The sequence below is a fragment of the Schistocerca nitens genome, chromosome 4 (assembly GCF_023898315.1).
Source record: "Schistocerca nitens isolate TAMUIC-IGC-003100 chromosome 4, iqSchNite1.1, whole genome shotgun sequence".
NCBI lineage: Eukaryota > Metazoa > Arthropoda > Insecta > Orthoptera > Acrididae > Schistocerca > Schistocerca nitens.
The window spans coordinates 852821971-852836357 of record NC_064617.1 but is presented as its reverse complement, the minus strand read 5'-3'; positions in this window follow the sequence as shown (position 1 = coordinate 852836357).

Below are 14387 nucleotides of genomic sequence, written 5' to 3'. Positions count from 1 at the left end.
CAGCCAGCAAATAATTGAGGACGTATGTTGAAAGTGCTACTCTGAGATGAAGAGGTTAACACAGGAGAGGTATTCGTGGCGGGCCGCATCAAACCAGTCAGATGACTGATAAAAAAAGGCCTTCATAATGTGAAATGTTCGCTGTTTTGACTTCAGTATGCTGTTTGTCTCTTGGTGACGCGTGTCGATTTTTTTGTGAAGTGACAGTGTGAAGAGTTAAGTAGCTTGAAGTTTCCGTGCGAACTGGCTATTGAGAAGAAAGATAGTGCGCTGATGGAAGCGGTTTTTGTCAGAACAGCAGCAATAGCAGTGCTGCATTGGGGGAATATAGCCTACGGAAAAAGGCCCCATATGAATAAATGGGCCAGAAAAAACGATCAAGAAATTTGAAGAAACAGGTGAATTACGTGGTTCAAGTGAGAGCAGAAGGCAGCCAGTTCCCATGGCAGCTGATGAAGTTGCTACAGCTACAGCCGACCACGCAGCACATGACTCAAATTCTGCAGCCAGTGCTCGAGCTGTGTCATGAGAATTGTCTCTCCCCTGGAGAACAGTTCAAGAGATTTTCAGGCTCATTTCACACTTAAATCCACACAGGATTCAGAATGTGCACAAAATGAAGCCTGAAGATAGGCTACAATGCCGTGAATGTGCCCTTCACTTTTTGGCACGCATGGAAATGGATGACATGTGATCGGGGAATGTTCTTTGAACAGATGATACCCATTTTATTTTGCGCGGCGCCATGAATGTACAAAACTATCGCGTACGTGGTTCTACTTCTCCACATGTTGTACACGAACGTCCACTGCACTCAGATTACGTGACTCTGTGGTGCGGTTTCGTAAGCTCCTTCATTCTCGGCTCGTTTTTCATAGAGAAGATGACACCCTGTGTGACTGTTAGATGTGCAGTAATGTCTGCACGATATATGGATCTCCTCGTGCAACACGTGACTTCACCTTTGGAAGAATGAAACTGTGTCCACACCACTAGTTTTAACGCAAGATGTGGCGACACTCCATGTCGCTTGCCAGGTGAAAGATTTGCTGCGAGAAACGACCGCATCATCTGTTGGAAATTTCAAGATGTGTGGTCTTCCAGATCCCCCGACTTAAATCCATGTTACTTCTGGCTGTGGCGATATCTCAGACATCACGTCTATCAGGCATGCAACGGGACTCTTCCTGATCTGAAGCCGGCCGCTGTGGCCGAGCGGTTCTAGGCGCTTCAGTCTGGAACTGCGCGACCGCTACGGTTGCAGGTTCCAGTCCTGCCTCGGACATGGGTGTGTGTGCTGTCCTTAGGTTAGTTAGGTTTAAGTAGTTCTAAGTTCTAGGGGACTGATGTCTTCAGCTGTTAAGTCCCATACTGCTCAGAGCCATTTGAACCTGACCTGAAGGGTATCATACGACGACATGTTGCTCTGATTACATCGGATATACTGCGAGTAACTGTCGACCATACCGTGTTACCGATGCAGATTTTTGCTGTGTCCGCAGACCATACTGAAAATATTTGTTAACTGGCGACCGTATCCTAATAAACCCGTCAGAATCACCGTTATCATGTGTTTGATCTTTCCTCCCCTTTTCCTGAACCCCACCACAGTCTGACTGCTTACAGCACCATATTTTCACCTGGTGGCAGTGTGTGGAACTATTATTTTTTGAGCATACTCCACGAGCGCACGGATTAGTGAACAATACCTACGACAAAATTGTTGAGGCTTTCGTGGCCACTTGTTGACAAACTGCCTATTGGCTTCTGTCTCGGGTTCTTCGGCCGACGTTCATCTAATGATTTTTCTGACGTTTCGCCAGCACGTGTGGCTGGCATTGTCAAAGCTTCACCCTCCATTGCCGGTGGTGAACTGGAGCCGAGCTCGCGGGCGCAGACTATATGTACCTGGCGCGCCAACGTCCGAGGGCTTCTCCGCGGTCATTTCCGGTCTGCCATACATTCCCAGAGTGACGGACAGAATCGGCCGTATATTGCGCAAACATGGCGTAAAGACGATCTTCAAACCGACAAGGAAGATCAAAGAGTGTCTTAGATCGGCGAAGGAGAAAAGAGACCCACTTTCAATGTCGGGAATATACCGCATACCATGCACATGCGGAAAAGTTTATGTCGGGATGACTGGACGATCCATTAACACCAGGATCAAGGAGCATAAGCGACATTGCAGGTTGGGGCAGGTGGAGAAATCGGCCGTGGCAGAACACGCACTGAATGAGACCGACCACGTAATAAAATTCGCCGACACGGAAGTTCTGGCTGTAGAGAACCACTATCACACGCGCTTGTTCAGAGAAGCTGTAGAAATACAAAAACACGCGAACAGTTTGAACAAGAAAGAGGAAAGCCTTAAGGTCAACGGATCCTGGCTTCCCGTACTGCAGCGAACGACCGTCGCAGGTAGCAAGAGGAGAACCGCACCGGAAATGACCGCGGAGAAGCCCTCGGACGTTGGCGCGCCAGGTACATATAGTCTGCGCCCGCGAGCTCGGCTCCAGTTCACCACCGGCAATGGAGGGTGAAGCTTTGACAATGCCAGCCACTCGTGCTGGCGAAACGTCAGAAAAATCATTAGATGAACGTCGGCCGAAGAACCCGAGACAGAAGCCAATAGGCAGTTTGTCAATACCTACGACGTTTCAGTGCCCTGCGACGTATACAGTCCACAGTCCAGCACTCTAAACAAACTGTCTCGCACATTCATCAGGGTCGGTACTAGTGAGTTACGAGTCAAGAGTAACAGTGAGAAATACAGTATACATGTGAAATTAAATGTTGTTAACGTCGAAGATTCTGCTTTTGGTTCTTGTCCTGGTTTTTCCACGACCCATGACCGAACGGTGGATTAAAAGAGAATAAATAAAATATACTCCAGAGGAATAATTTTCTGACCTCAGCCTATTATGCACCAAAAAATCGTTGTAATAAATTTCGAAAATATCTTACGAGTAAAACGAAAAACGTTTTGGAAACAATGTAACTAATTAAAATACTATGGAAATGAAATCCTATATTTTCTTATTGTAGAAATCTCGTTTGTTGTTATACACGACGTAGTTTTCGTGTGTACAGCTTGCACTGTATTTCTACTGTTTACAATTTGTCAAACGAACAAAAGAAAAATACGCAAAGGCGTTCCTGTTCTCTCCCCTGAACTAAGAAAAAAGTATGAAATTGTCGCTAAAATGGCCTTCAGCTGTGAAAAAATAAATAGAAAAGAGCAGTGTAGCGTGTAGTTAGGAAAATAATAGTTGCTAAAGCCAGGAAAATAGAATAGAGGAAGCTATGTTTACTTAGCCAAAATTTCTTAGCCCATTCGGGGATTTGTAGTTTTTTACAAATGTTAAATTGGGAATTTGTGCAGTAAGAATTGCTGAAATCGATAAATCCCAAATCTAAAACTAAGGACAATATCGCTAGATTGCTTTTAAAATTTTATCGGTGGAGTTCGTGTTCACCCTGCATACAGCGTGTTTCAGCTGCACGTACTGATATCGTTTTGTGCCGCCGGCAGTGTTTTATCTGGCCTTCGAAAACGACGCGGGAGATTTTCATATTGTGTCGCTCGCTATGCGCAAACTACACTACTGGCCATTAAAATTGCTGCACCACGAAGATGACGTGCTACAGACGCGAAATTTAAGCGACAGGAAGTGATATGCAAATGATTAGCTTTTTAGCGCATTCACACAAGGTTGGCGCCAGTGGCGACACCTACAACGTACTGACATGAGGAAAGTTTCCAACCGATTTCTCATACACAAACAGCAGTTGACGGGCGTTGCCTAGTGAAACGTTGTTGTGATGCCTCGTGTAAGGAGGAGAAATGCGTACCATCACGTATCCGACTTTGATAAAGGTCGGATTGTAGCCTATCGCGATTGCGGTTTATCGTATCGCGACATTGCTGCTCGCGTTGGTCGAGATCCAATGACTCTTAGCAGGATATGGAATCGGTGGGTTCAGGAGGGTAATACGGAACACCGTACTGGATCCCCACGGCCTCGTATCACTAGCAGTCGAGATGAAAGGCATCTTATCCGCATGTCTGTAACGGATCGTGCAGCCACGTCTCGATCCATGAGTCAACAGATGAGGACGTTTGCAAGACAACAACCATCTCCACGAACATATCGACGACGTTTGCAGTAGCATGGACTATCAGCTGCGGTTACCCTTGACGCTGCATCACAGACAGCAGCGCCTGCAAGAATGGCAAAACGTCATTTTTTTCGGATGAATCCAGGTGTTTACAGCATCATGATGGTCGCATTCGTGTTTGGCGACATCGCAGTGAACGCACATTGGAAGCGTGTATTCGTCATCGCCATACTGGCGTATCACCCGTCGTGATGGTATGGGGTGCCAATGGTTACACGTCTCGGTCACCTCTTGTTCGCACTGACGGCACTTTGAACAGATGTGTTACGACCCGTGGCTCTACCCTTCATTCGATCCCCGCGAAACCCTACATTTCAGCAGAATAATGCACGACCGCATGTTGCAGGTCCTGTACGTGCCTTTCTGGTTACAGAAAATGTTCGACTGCTGCCCTGGCCAGCACATTCTCCAGACCTCTCACCAATTGAAGACGTCTGGTCAATGGTGGCCGAGCAACTGGCTCGTCACAACACGCCAGTCACTACTCGTGATGAACTGTTGTATCGTGTTGAAGCTGAATGGGCAGCTGTACCTGTACACGCCATCCAAGCTCTGTTTGACTCAATGCCCAGGAGTATCAAGGCCGTTATTACGGTCAGAGGTGGTTGTTCTGGGTACTGATTTCTCAGAATCTATGCTCCCAAATTGCGTGAAAATGTAATCACATGACAGTTCTAGTATAATATATTTGTCCAATGAATTCCCGTTTATCGTCTGCATTTATTCTTGGTGTAGCAATTTTAATGGTCAGTAGTGTATTAGTCTTACAGAAAAAGTTAGCAGGACCTTTCATTAGGAAATTTAAGGTACTTAAATTTTGTACTGGGATAAGTTTTCGCCGGAGGCCATAGTTTTCGAGTTAATAATAAAAGTGAACTGCAAACACACCCCGTTTCCCACATTCAGCCCTCATCGTTTAGGAAATCTAGAATATTGTTCATGGCACTTCCTGCTTCTACATGAACTGTTACCGATATTCGATCTTTTTTGTCTCTATTGATTGGGTTATTACGCCACCATGACAGTCGGCTATTTCGTTAACATTATTAATTCAAACGCGCCATTGAGGGTAATAAAAAACGACTTTTCTAAACGTTTCGCTAAGACTAATTGCGTTGATGTTTCGATCCAAACTTAACCCTTACATGCACAGTAGTTTCGTAGTCAGAAGGCCTGTCGAATACAACGATGTAATGTTTTGTTTATTTTGTTAAAATTCACAAATTTTTTAGATAAAATGTATGTGATGTCACTTTTTGATACTGTAAGTGCCTGATCAAGTCAACCGCGCGGGATTAGCCGAGCAGTCTAAGGCGCTGCAGTCATAGACTGTGCGGCTGGTCGCGGCGGAGGTTCGAGTCCTCCTTCGGGCATGGGTGTGTGTGTTTGTCCTTAGGATAATTTAGGTTAAGTAGTGTGTAAGCTTAGGGACTGGTGTCCTCAGCAGTTACGTCCCATAAGATTTCACACACATTTGAATATTTTGACAAAGTCGGTGTCCTAATAAAACCAGTCAACAAAGACCAAAAAACATCGAATGTGGGAAATAATTCATGCAGTAGCATATTTTTGTTCTGTGGTAAGAGGGAGTGCCATGAACAACATATTAGAAATCCTGATCGGCGAGGGCTAAGTGTTGGAGTGGAGACGCGTTTGAACGTCACTTTTGTATGTTTTTCCTGCTCAACTCGAAAACTACGGTCTCTAACGACAACGTATCTCAATGCAGAATTTATGTATATTAACTTTCCTAAGAAACTATTTAAGATTTAATAACAAGCACACTGTTTTGGTTCTACTGATTTTTGTTTATTTCGAGTTAGTTTTCGGCTTATTAGTCCATCTTCAAAAAACAACCGACTACCCTCTGCAAAGGACACTGGTTCTTACGTAATCAAACATTACAGGCGAAGATGCAATCACTTGCATGGAGTGTCGTCCATCGAACTTGTTTTTTAATGTTAAAATTACACTATACACAATGTTAAGCACAATAAATAATTAAACTACACAATATTACAAGTTAAATGGATTTTTTCCTTGAAATGTTGTTAGACTGAGTGTTTTTCATTTATGTTGTGCAACAAACATTTGTCCCCATTGTAAACTAAACTCTAGGCAATGAACAGTATTGAACACAATAATTAGAATACATAACGTTACATTGTTACAGGACATATGATTATGATGCCATACCTGAGCACCAGCAACTCTGTATTAAGAAACGAACATGTTTTACATTGTAAATACATGGTTAAAATATACAGTATTAAAATATTACGAGTTATATCGTTGAAGTTTGTGGGGCAATGAATCGGAATATTTGTTCATTTTTTATGTAGGAATAACTTGAAAATCTAGCGCGTTATTTTTTAATGCCAGATATAACATTGTGGGTTGGATACAACGACATCGGTAGGGGCAACTGATTCATCCTGTATTTGCAAATATAAGCGTACTGTGGCTGTGGTCTGACTTGGCAGTACCGAACAGGTCGCGCTGGTAACCACCAGACACTTCCGCTGCGCTGACTTTCGTGCAGCGTTTCGAGTTTCGGTAGCAGCATAGACTCCAAAAACGCGTAGCCCTGGGCGCGAAAGCCTTCTGCAGGCTCCCGTAACAACGGGCGAGCGTGATTCGCGCAATTACGTTTCCACTGTGCGCGGAACACGCCAGTGCTTTCAGCGTCGGTGTTTCTTCAGCTGAAGCTGTAGCCATCCACACAGGCCACTTCCCTTCCATTACCGCCGCCGCCGCCGCCAAAGGCTATTCAGTCCGACAGGGCTACTCCACCCTTTCCGCTGTGTCCCGGCTTCATTATTAAAAGGCCGACCCTCAAGGGCCGACTGCGCCCTCTCCGCGGGTCTATTTACTTTTGCTCTTTCTCGATTAAGTCTGAGTGAACTACAGTGTCCCTGTGACGGCGCTCACAGTAACTCTGAATTATGAGATTTCTCTCTGCTCGCAGGACACACCATAGCTAAACAGTGTGACCAGCATCCAGGCATAGCACAGTACTGCATAACAGTCTCATTAAAATTATACTGTGTGCGCTGCGCCGTCATCATACAAAATAACGCAAGGACTGACAAAAAATTAGAGCACCCATAAGAGGAGGAGGAAACAAAATGACACTTCACCCATTGAGAGGGTATGTGACATTGTTTCAGTGATTACAACATCGAGTCAATTTTACAAAGGACAGTATGACGTTGCACCCCCTCTGGACTGGTGAATCCTACTGATACGGTTGAGATCGGTGTCACAAAGTCATTGTATCCTGTTCTGACATAAGTTAGCACTCAACTTTTATCAGTTATTCTCAGCCTGGGGGTAACTACCCATCGAAGGGTAAAATGAAATTTTCTCAGGGGTAAAAACTCAAGGATTTTATTCTGTTTCAGTCACGAAACTAAACTATTTTCAAAAGATCATTACTATTTTCACAGCTTCTAAGGCTATAATATTAATTATATAAGTTATCAATAATTAGTTTGTCTCAATTAGCAGCATTTATGCAGTGCAGGTTACAGGTTCCTCATTCAGTCTACCCGCTACACACATAGATTGTGCTTTCTCCGGTACATCGCTGATGATAAAAGAGAGACACAAGTGTAACGAATGCTAAATATCTCAAGAAAATGTCTTCTCCAAGTTGTAGATAGTACCTGCAGTAGTCCAAAAATTGCTTCATTACTCGCTTCGAAACAGATAAATGACGTAATTGACACTAAGATACAGAAGTGACCACACAAGGGCTACAAGAGTGCCGTACACGGTTGTGTTATTACTATTGTTACTATTACCGTTATTATTAGAGTGGTTAGACACAAAGCATTAATAGTATGAAGTCGTCGAACTTCTGCCAGTTCAGGAGTAAAGAGTGCACCAATGAAGTGATTTACGAACAGTAAGTACACTGCACACCTCTGAATTTGTTTGCTTTTATATGGGGCTGCAATGTGCAGGTCAAGCAAGTACCGCAATGGAGAGAACTAATACAGGGAAGCATGTTTTGTAACAAGTGGGTACCCCCACTGTGGATAATTAGCTTTCTTTCCTGAGAAGCCCAGTTTAGTTAGGTGCCTAAGTTGGTGATAATGTGAGGGAAGGAGAGGAGCCGCAGATGGCAGGGGGGGGGGGCAAAGCGGGGCACTAGATAACGTCTGATTGCACTCACGGGTAATGGTCTAAGAAAGGTTGGGAGCCACTGCACTAGGTATTGGTACTGGGACAGAGATGACTTGTGTCCCACACAAGTTCAATTGGCGACAGATACGGGGATCTTGCTGGTCACGGCAGCACCACATGATCACGCAGACAGTTCACAGAGACACGTAGAGTATATGAGCAAGCGTTGTCCACTTGAAAAATGGCGCCGCTGTACTGCCGTACGAGGGGTAACTCATGGGAATGCAGGATGTCCGCGACATACCATCGTGCCGTCAGAGTTGCCTCAATCACTGTCAGCCGCGACTTGAAGTTGTACCTGATGGGTCGCCATCCCACGACATCAGCAATAACACCTCTGTACCTCTCCAAAATATTGGAGGAATGGGACCCGTCATCAGGTCGCCGTCCTACTCGCTGATGATGGTCATCCAGGGTAGTGTGGCACCACGATTCGTCGCTGTACACAATCCGACATCGTTCATCAGCAGTCCAACCTTCCCGTCACAACACAACCCCAAACGCAGCCGTTTTTCTTGTATCATTAACAGCAGCCTATGCGTGGGAGGGTAATTCCCCATTCCGGCTGCTGATAGTCCTCTAACAATGGTGAGGAATGACACAGAATACTTCAGAGTGTCCATCAGTTGCTCTCGTGTGGCAGGTGCAGATGTGAAGGAGTTACTTGGTACCTGATACGGCGATCCCCTTTGTGGTGGTCAGGCATAGTCAACAGCTACATTGAAGACGAATGCACATCCACTAACGTTCCCATGCATTCCAACACAGAGGCAGCGTCCCTTCCGAAAGCCCTACAAATCTGGATACTGCATGATTCGACCAGCTCGCGAACTGGAGACCCACAAAGAAGCACCTTGTCAGGAGCTGATAGCGCTCTCATTGTAGTGGGCCGCATCTCCGTGTCCTTCATAGTAATCACTCAGTATCTGATGCTGTTCACGCACATTATGTGCCCTACCAGGGCAACAACACAAATGCACTCTGCTAACCATTCACAGAGAACTGCAAGTCTGATCATTTATACACTCCTGGAAATTGAAATAAGAACACCGTGAATTCATTGTCCCAGGAAGGGGAAACTTTATTGACACATTCCTGGGGTCAGATACATCACATGATCACACTGACAGAACCACAGGCACATAGACACAGGCAACAGAGCATGCACAATGTCGGCACTAGTACAGTGTATATCCACCTTTCGCAGCAATGCAGGCTGCTATTCTCCCATGGAGACGATCGTAGAGATGCTGGATGTAGTCCTGTGGAACGGCTTGCCATGCCATTTCCACCTGGCGCCTCAGTTGGACCAGCGTTCGTGCTGGACGTGCAGACCGCGTGAGACGACGCTTCATCCAGTCCCAAACATGCTCAATGGGGGACAGATCCGGAGATCTTGCTGGCCAGGGTAGTTGTCTTACACCTTCTAGAGCACGTTGGGTGGCGCGGGATACATGCGGACGTGCATTGTCCTGTTGGAACAGCAAGTTCCCTTGCCGGTCTAGGAATGGTAGAACGATGGGTTCGATGACGGTTTGGATGTACCGTGCACTATTCAGTGTCCCCTCGACGATCACCAGTGGTGTACGGCCAGTGTAGGAGATCGCTCCCCACACCATGATGCCGGGTGTTGGCCCTGTGTGCCTCAGTCGTATGCAGTCCTGATTGTGGCGCTCACCTGCACGGCGCCAAACACGCATACGACCATCATTGGCACCAAGGCAGAAGCGACTCTCATCGCTGAAGACGACACGTCTCCATTCGTCCCTCCATTCACGCCTGTCGCGACACCACTGGAGGCGGGCTGCACGAAGTTGGGGCGTGAGCGGAAGACGGCCTAACGGTGTGCGGGACCGTAGCCCAGCTTCATGGAGACGGTTGCGAATGGTCCTCGCCGATACCCCAGGAGCAACAGTGTCCCTAATTTGCTGGGAAGTGGCGGTGCGGTCCCCTACGGCACTGCGTAGGATCCTACGGTCTTGGCGTGCATCCGTGCGTCGCTGCGGTCCGGTCCCAGGTCGACGGGCACGTGCACCTTCCGCCGACCACTGGCGACAACATCGATGTACTGTGGAGACCTTACGCCCCACGTGTTGAGCAATTCGGCGGTACGTCCACCCGGCCTCCCGCATGCCCACTATACGCCCTCGCTCAAAGTCCGTCAACTGCACATACGGTTCACGTCCACGCTGTCGCGGCATGCTACCAGTGTTAAAGACTGCGATGGAGCTCCGTATGCCACGGCAAACTGGCTGACACTGACGGCGGCGGTGCACAAATGCTGCGCAGCTAGCGCCATTCGACGGCCAACACCGCGGGTCCTGGTGTGTCCGCTGTGCCGTGCGTGTGATCATTGCTTGTACAGCCCTCTCGCAGTGTCCGGAGCAAGTATGGTGGGTCTGACACACCGGTGTCAATGTGTTCTTTTTTCCATTTCCAAGAGTGTATAACCGTCAATAGTGCGCACGTGCACGAACTTAGTTGACATCCGACTATGTTTTCCTGGTGCTTCACTTTTTTGTTATGCAGTATATGTTACAAGGAGTTATCTGTTACCACGTCCACGGACAGAGGCGCAGGATTACATTCCCACAGCTCTGATGTCCATCTGCTGTTCAGTTATGGGATACGTTTAATGTTCACGCATTACGACGCTATTAGAAGTGGAAATCTCGTCTATATAGGTCAACATGGGTTCCATAAGCAATCAAAACTCAACTAGTTCCATGAGATCCATAGGGCTGTAGATTTACACAAAAAGAAGTGCTTTAAAACGGGATGATGCTTCTACAAACACTTCGGTTCTCATAACATGCACCAGTTGCTACTCATATTGAGCTCTTATTCGCCTTATTCACTTCATTTACTTCGAAGCGATTTTCTCTTAGTCCTAGATTCAAAATTTTGTTCTTTAGGAACACCTTTCCTTCGGATGTCGATGTGATCACCAATAGAAACGGATATTTTTACAGTTTGATGAAACCTGCCTCTCAAGTGAAGTGAACAGAGGGAAAAATTGTCCAAACGAAATGAAAGGAGGACATACACTGTAAGGCAAAAAAAGACACATCACGAAACAATTATCCGAATGACACGAAAATAGGTAGATGTGATGTACGTATACAGACAAACAAATGATACAGTTTTAGAAAAATTGGATGATTTATTCAAGAGAAAGAGCTTCACAAATTGAGCAAGTCAGTAACACTTTGGTACTCCTGTGGCTCTTAAGCAAAAAATTATTCGGATTGGCATTGGTTGACAGAGTTGTTGTATGTTCTCCTGAGGAATATCGTCTCAAAAGCTGCCCGATTGTCGTGTTGTATTCACAAAATCTCTAGCTGGTTGGAAGACAGTGGCCATAATGCTCCAAACGTTCTCATTTGCGGAGAGAACCGGCGACCTTGCTGGCCAACGTAGAGTTTGGCAAGCAAGAAACCAAACAGTAGAAAATGTAGCCGTGTGCGAGGCGGCAGCATCTTCCTGAAATATAAGGACAGAATGATTTACCATGAAGGACAACAAGACAGGGTGTAGAATACTATCGCCGCACCGTTGTGCTATAAGGGTGCCGTGGATGACAACCAAAGACGTCCTGCTATGAAATAAAGTGGCACCCCAAAACATCACTTTTACCAGAACTCGTAGGGATTCCACAGTAGCAGGATCGTGGCCAATAACGATATCAATGCATCATTTCGCTGTATTGCTGCTCGCGTTGGTCTAGATCTCACAAATGCCGCGCCAATGTAAAATGGATGGTTTAGGAAGCCATACTCAACGTCATGAAAACTTTCAGTGGTTCCACTGGACTAGCTCCCGAGAGGACAACGGTTTGATCGCTCGGCCGTGCATGATCGTAATGTCACTTCACGAACTTTCATTCAGAAAAATCGACCTGCTTATCGTGTGCATCGTGTTTTTTAGCCTGGAAATGTGCCTGTTTGCAGCAATACAACAATGGTACCACGTCTTCTTTTCAGACGTGTTCGAACTCACCGTACAGTATCGCTTGGACGACTCCACACAGAGAGATTCCGAGGAGAATGAACGTTGCCATACTGCATTCGTCATCGTCATAAGGTCTTAACTATTTGTTATGAGACGCCATCGTGCGAGATGCCACAGGTTGCTCTACATTGTCACAGCTGATAATTTACACACGACTCTTACGTTTCACGCTCACTCAGGCTGCGGATGTGCCCTATCTTCGAGATGTCCATGGTGCTGCCTTTATACAAGATAACACAAGGCCACATGTATGTGTATCACGATTCCTATTACAGGCTTATGGGTCAACTACATCCTCCAGTCGATTCACTGGTTCCCGTCAGATCACCGAGATTTCTGCGTTTGGCACTCGACTGGGTGACTATCCATCCATCCGGGCCGCCATGCGCTATTGACCTACCAGGGGGCACTCAGTCTATCAAGAGTAAGGCCAATGAAGGACCTACTTGACCTAGTAGTAGCGGCTCTAGGTCACAAAAAATGACGACGGCTGAGAGATCAATTCGCTTTCCTCACACCCCTCCGTATCAGCATCGGATGACGCCATTCGGCTGCGGTCGGCAGGTTTCGTTGTGCCTTCCGAGAACTGTTGGGACGGAGTTCGGTTCTCTTATTACAGGCTTTTAGGTATTGTAGAGGGGACTTAGTAGATACGGGTTTGATAAAGACCCTGAGTCAGAAAATATACCGTTTGCATATTAAATTTTTTTTAAATCGTATCAAATCCAAATCTCCCGCACTGCAACTGGTAGGTTCGTGACTCGGAGGGTTAAATGTGGTGCTCCATTGACACACCACGCTCTCCATTTTGAAGACGTCCTTTATCACACAGAAGAGAACCCAACAACAAGTACTTGAAACATTGTTAATCCCATGGGCTCCTGGAGAGCACATACTTCAGGACACAATGTCTCCACTGCGTGCGTACCGCGAGGCGAAAAATTTTAAAATGATCCAATCTTCCATCTTACTTTGCCTTGGAAAGATACTCTTATGGATATGGGTTCCTTATCAAAACTTTTCCTATTCAGTACCCTGCACAATCGCTAGAAGCCTAGAATTGGAATTACTGAGCGACGTGACTAAGTGGCTAGCACAATGGACGCGGATTTGGGAGAACGGCGGTTGCAATCCGCGTCCGGCCATCCTTGGGACAGTCCAGGCTTGTGCTTCGTCTACAATGACCTCAATGTCGACTGGACGTTGCACCCTGGTTTCCCCTCCGTCTTGCAATAGGAATTGTGAAACACGCTGCAGAGCGTATCTCATTGTTATCGGCACGTTCTTCAGAATTCTGTTCAATGAAAACAGCTGGTATGGGCTGTCGAGAGAGACACGCCACTGCTCGCCTGTTAATACGGTTTGTGACCTCTGGCATGAAAATGAAGCAGCGTGAAATAATGTACCAGCATCTGTAACCCACGCTCGTTTCGACTCCATGCCCAGCCTGGTAAGAGCTCTCTGAGGTGGAAACTGTCGGTATTACATTTAGTAATCTTTACACCCGCAAACCACCTACAGATTTAATCGTACTGTACTCTGTCCGAAAAAGAAGCGAAATTTCGTTATTTGTTCTCCTTCACGCTGTTGTAATTTTAATGGCCAGCAGTGTAACAAACTGGTCAAAAGTATCCGTACCCACAAATGTAAGTCTCTGTTCATCCATTGTGGATATGGTACAGCGGACCAAACAGGCGTGCAATTGAGAAGTTATTTTATTTTATTTTCGCTACCAGTTTCGGCAATTCATTATGCCATCTTCAGGTCCCATTCGCAATTCTCAAAAGTAATCGATATTGGCATACTGGATCATATGTTTCTGGATGTCGTGAATTCTCTAGTGCTTCCTTCGAAGACTTGATTACTACTCGTTGCAGTGGCCCAGTACGCCAATCTCGATAATTATCGTTAGATATATATGTGGCCTGAAGATGGCATAATGAATTGCCGAAACTGGTAACGGAAATAAAACAAAATAACTTTTCAATTGCACTGCTGTTTCG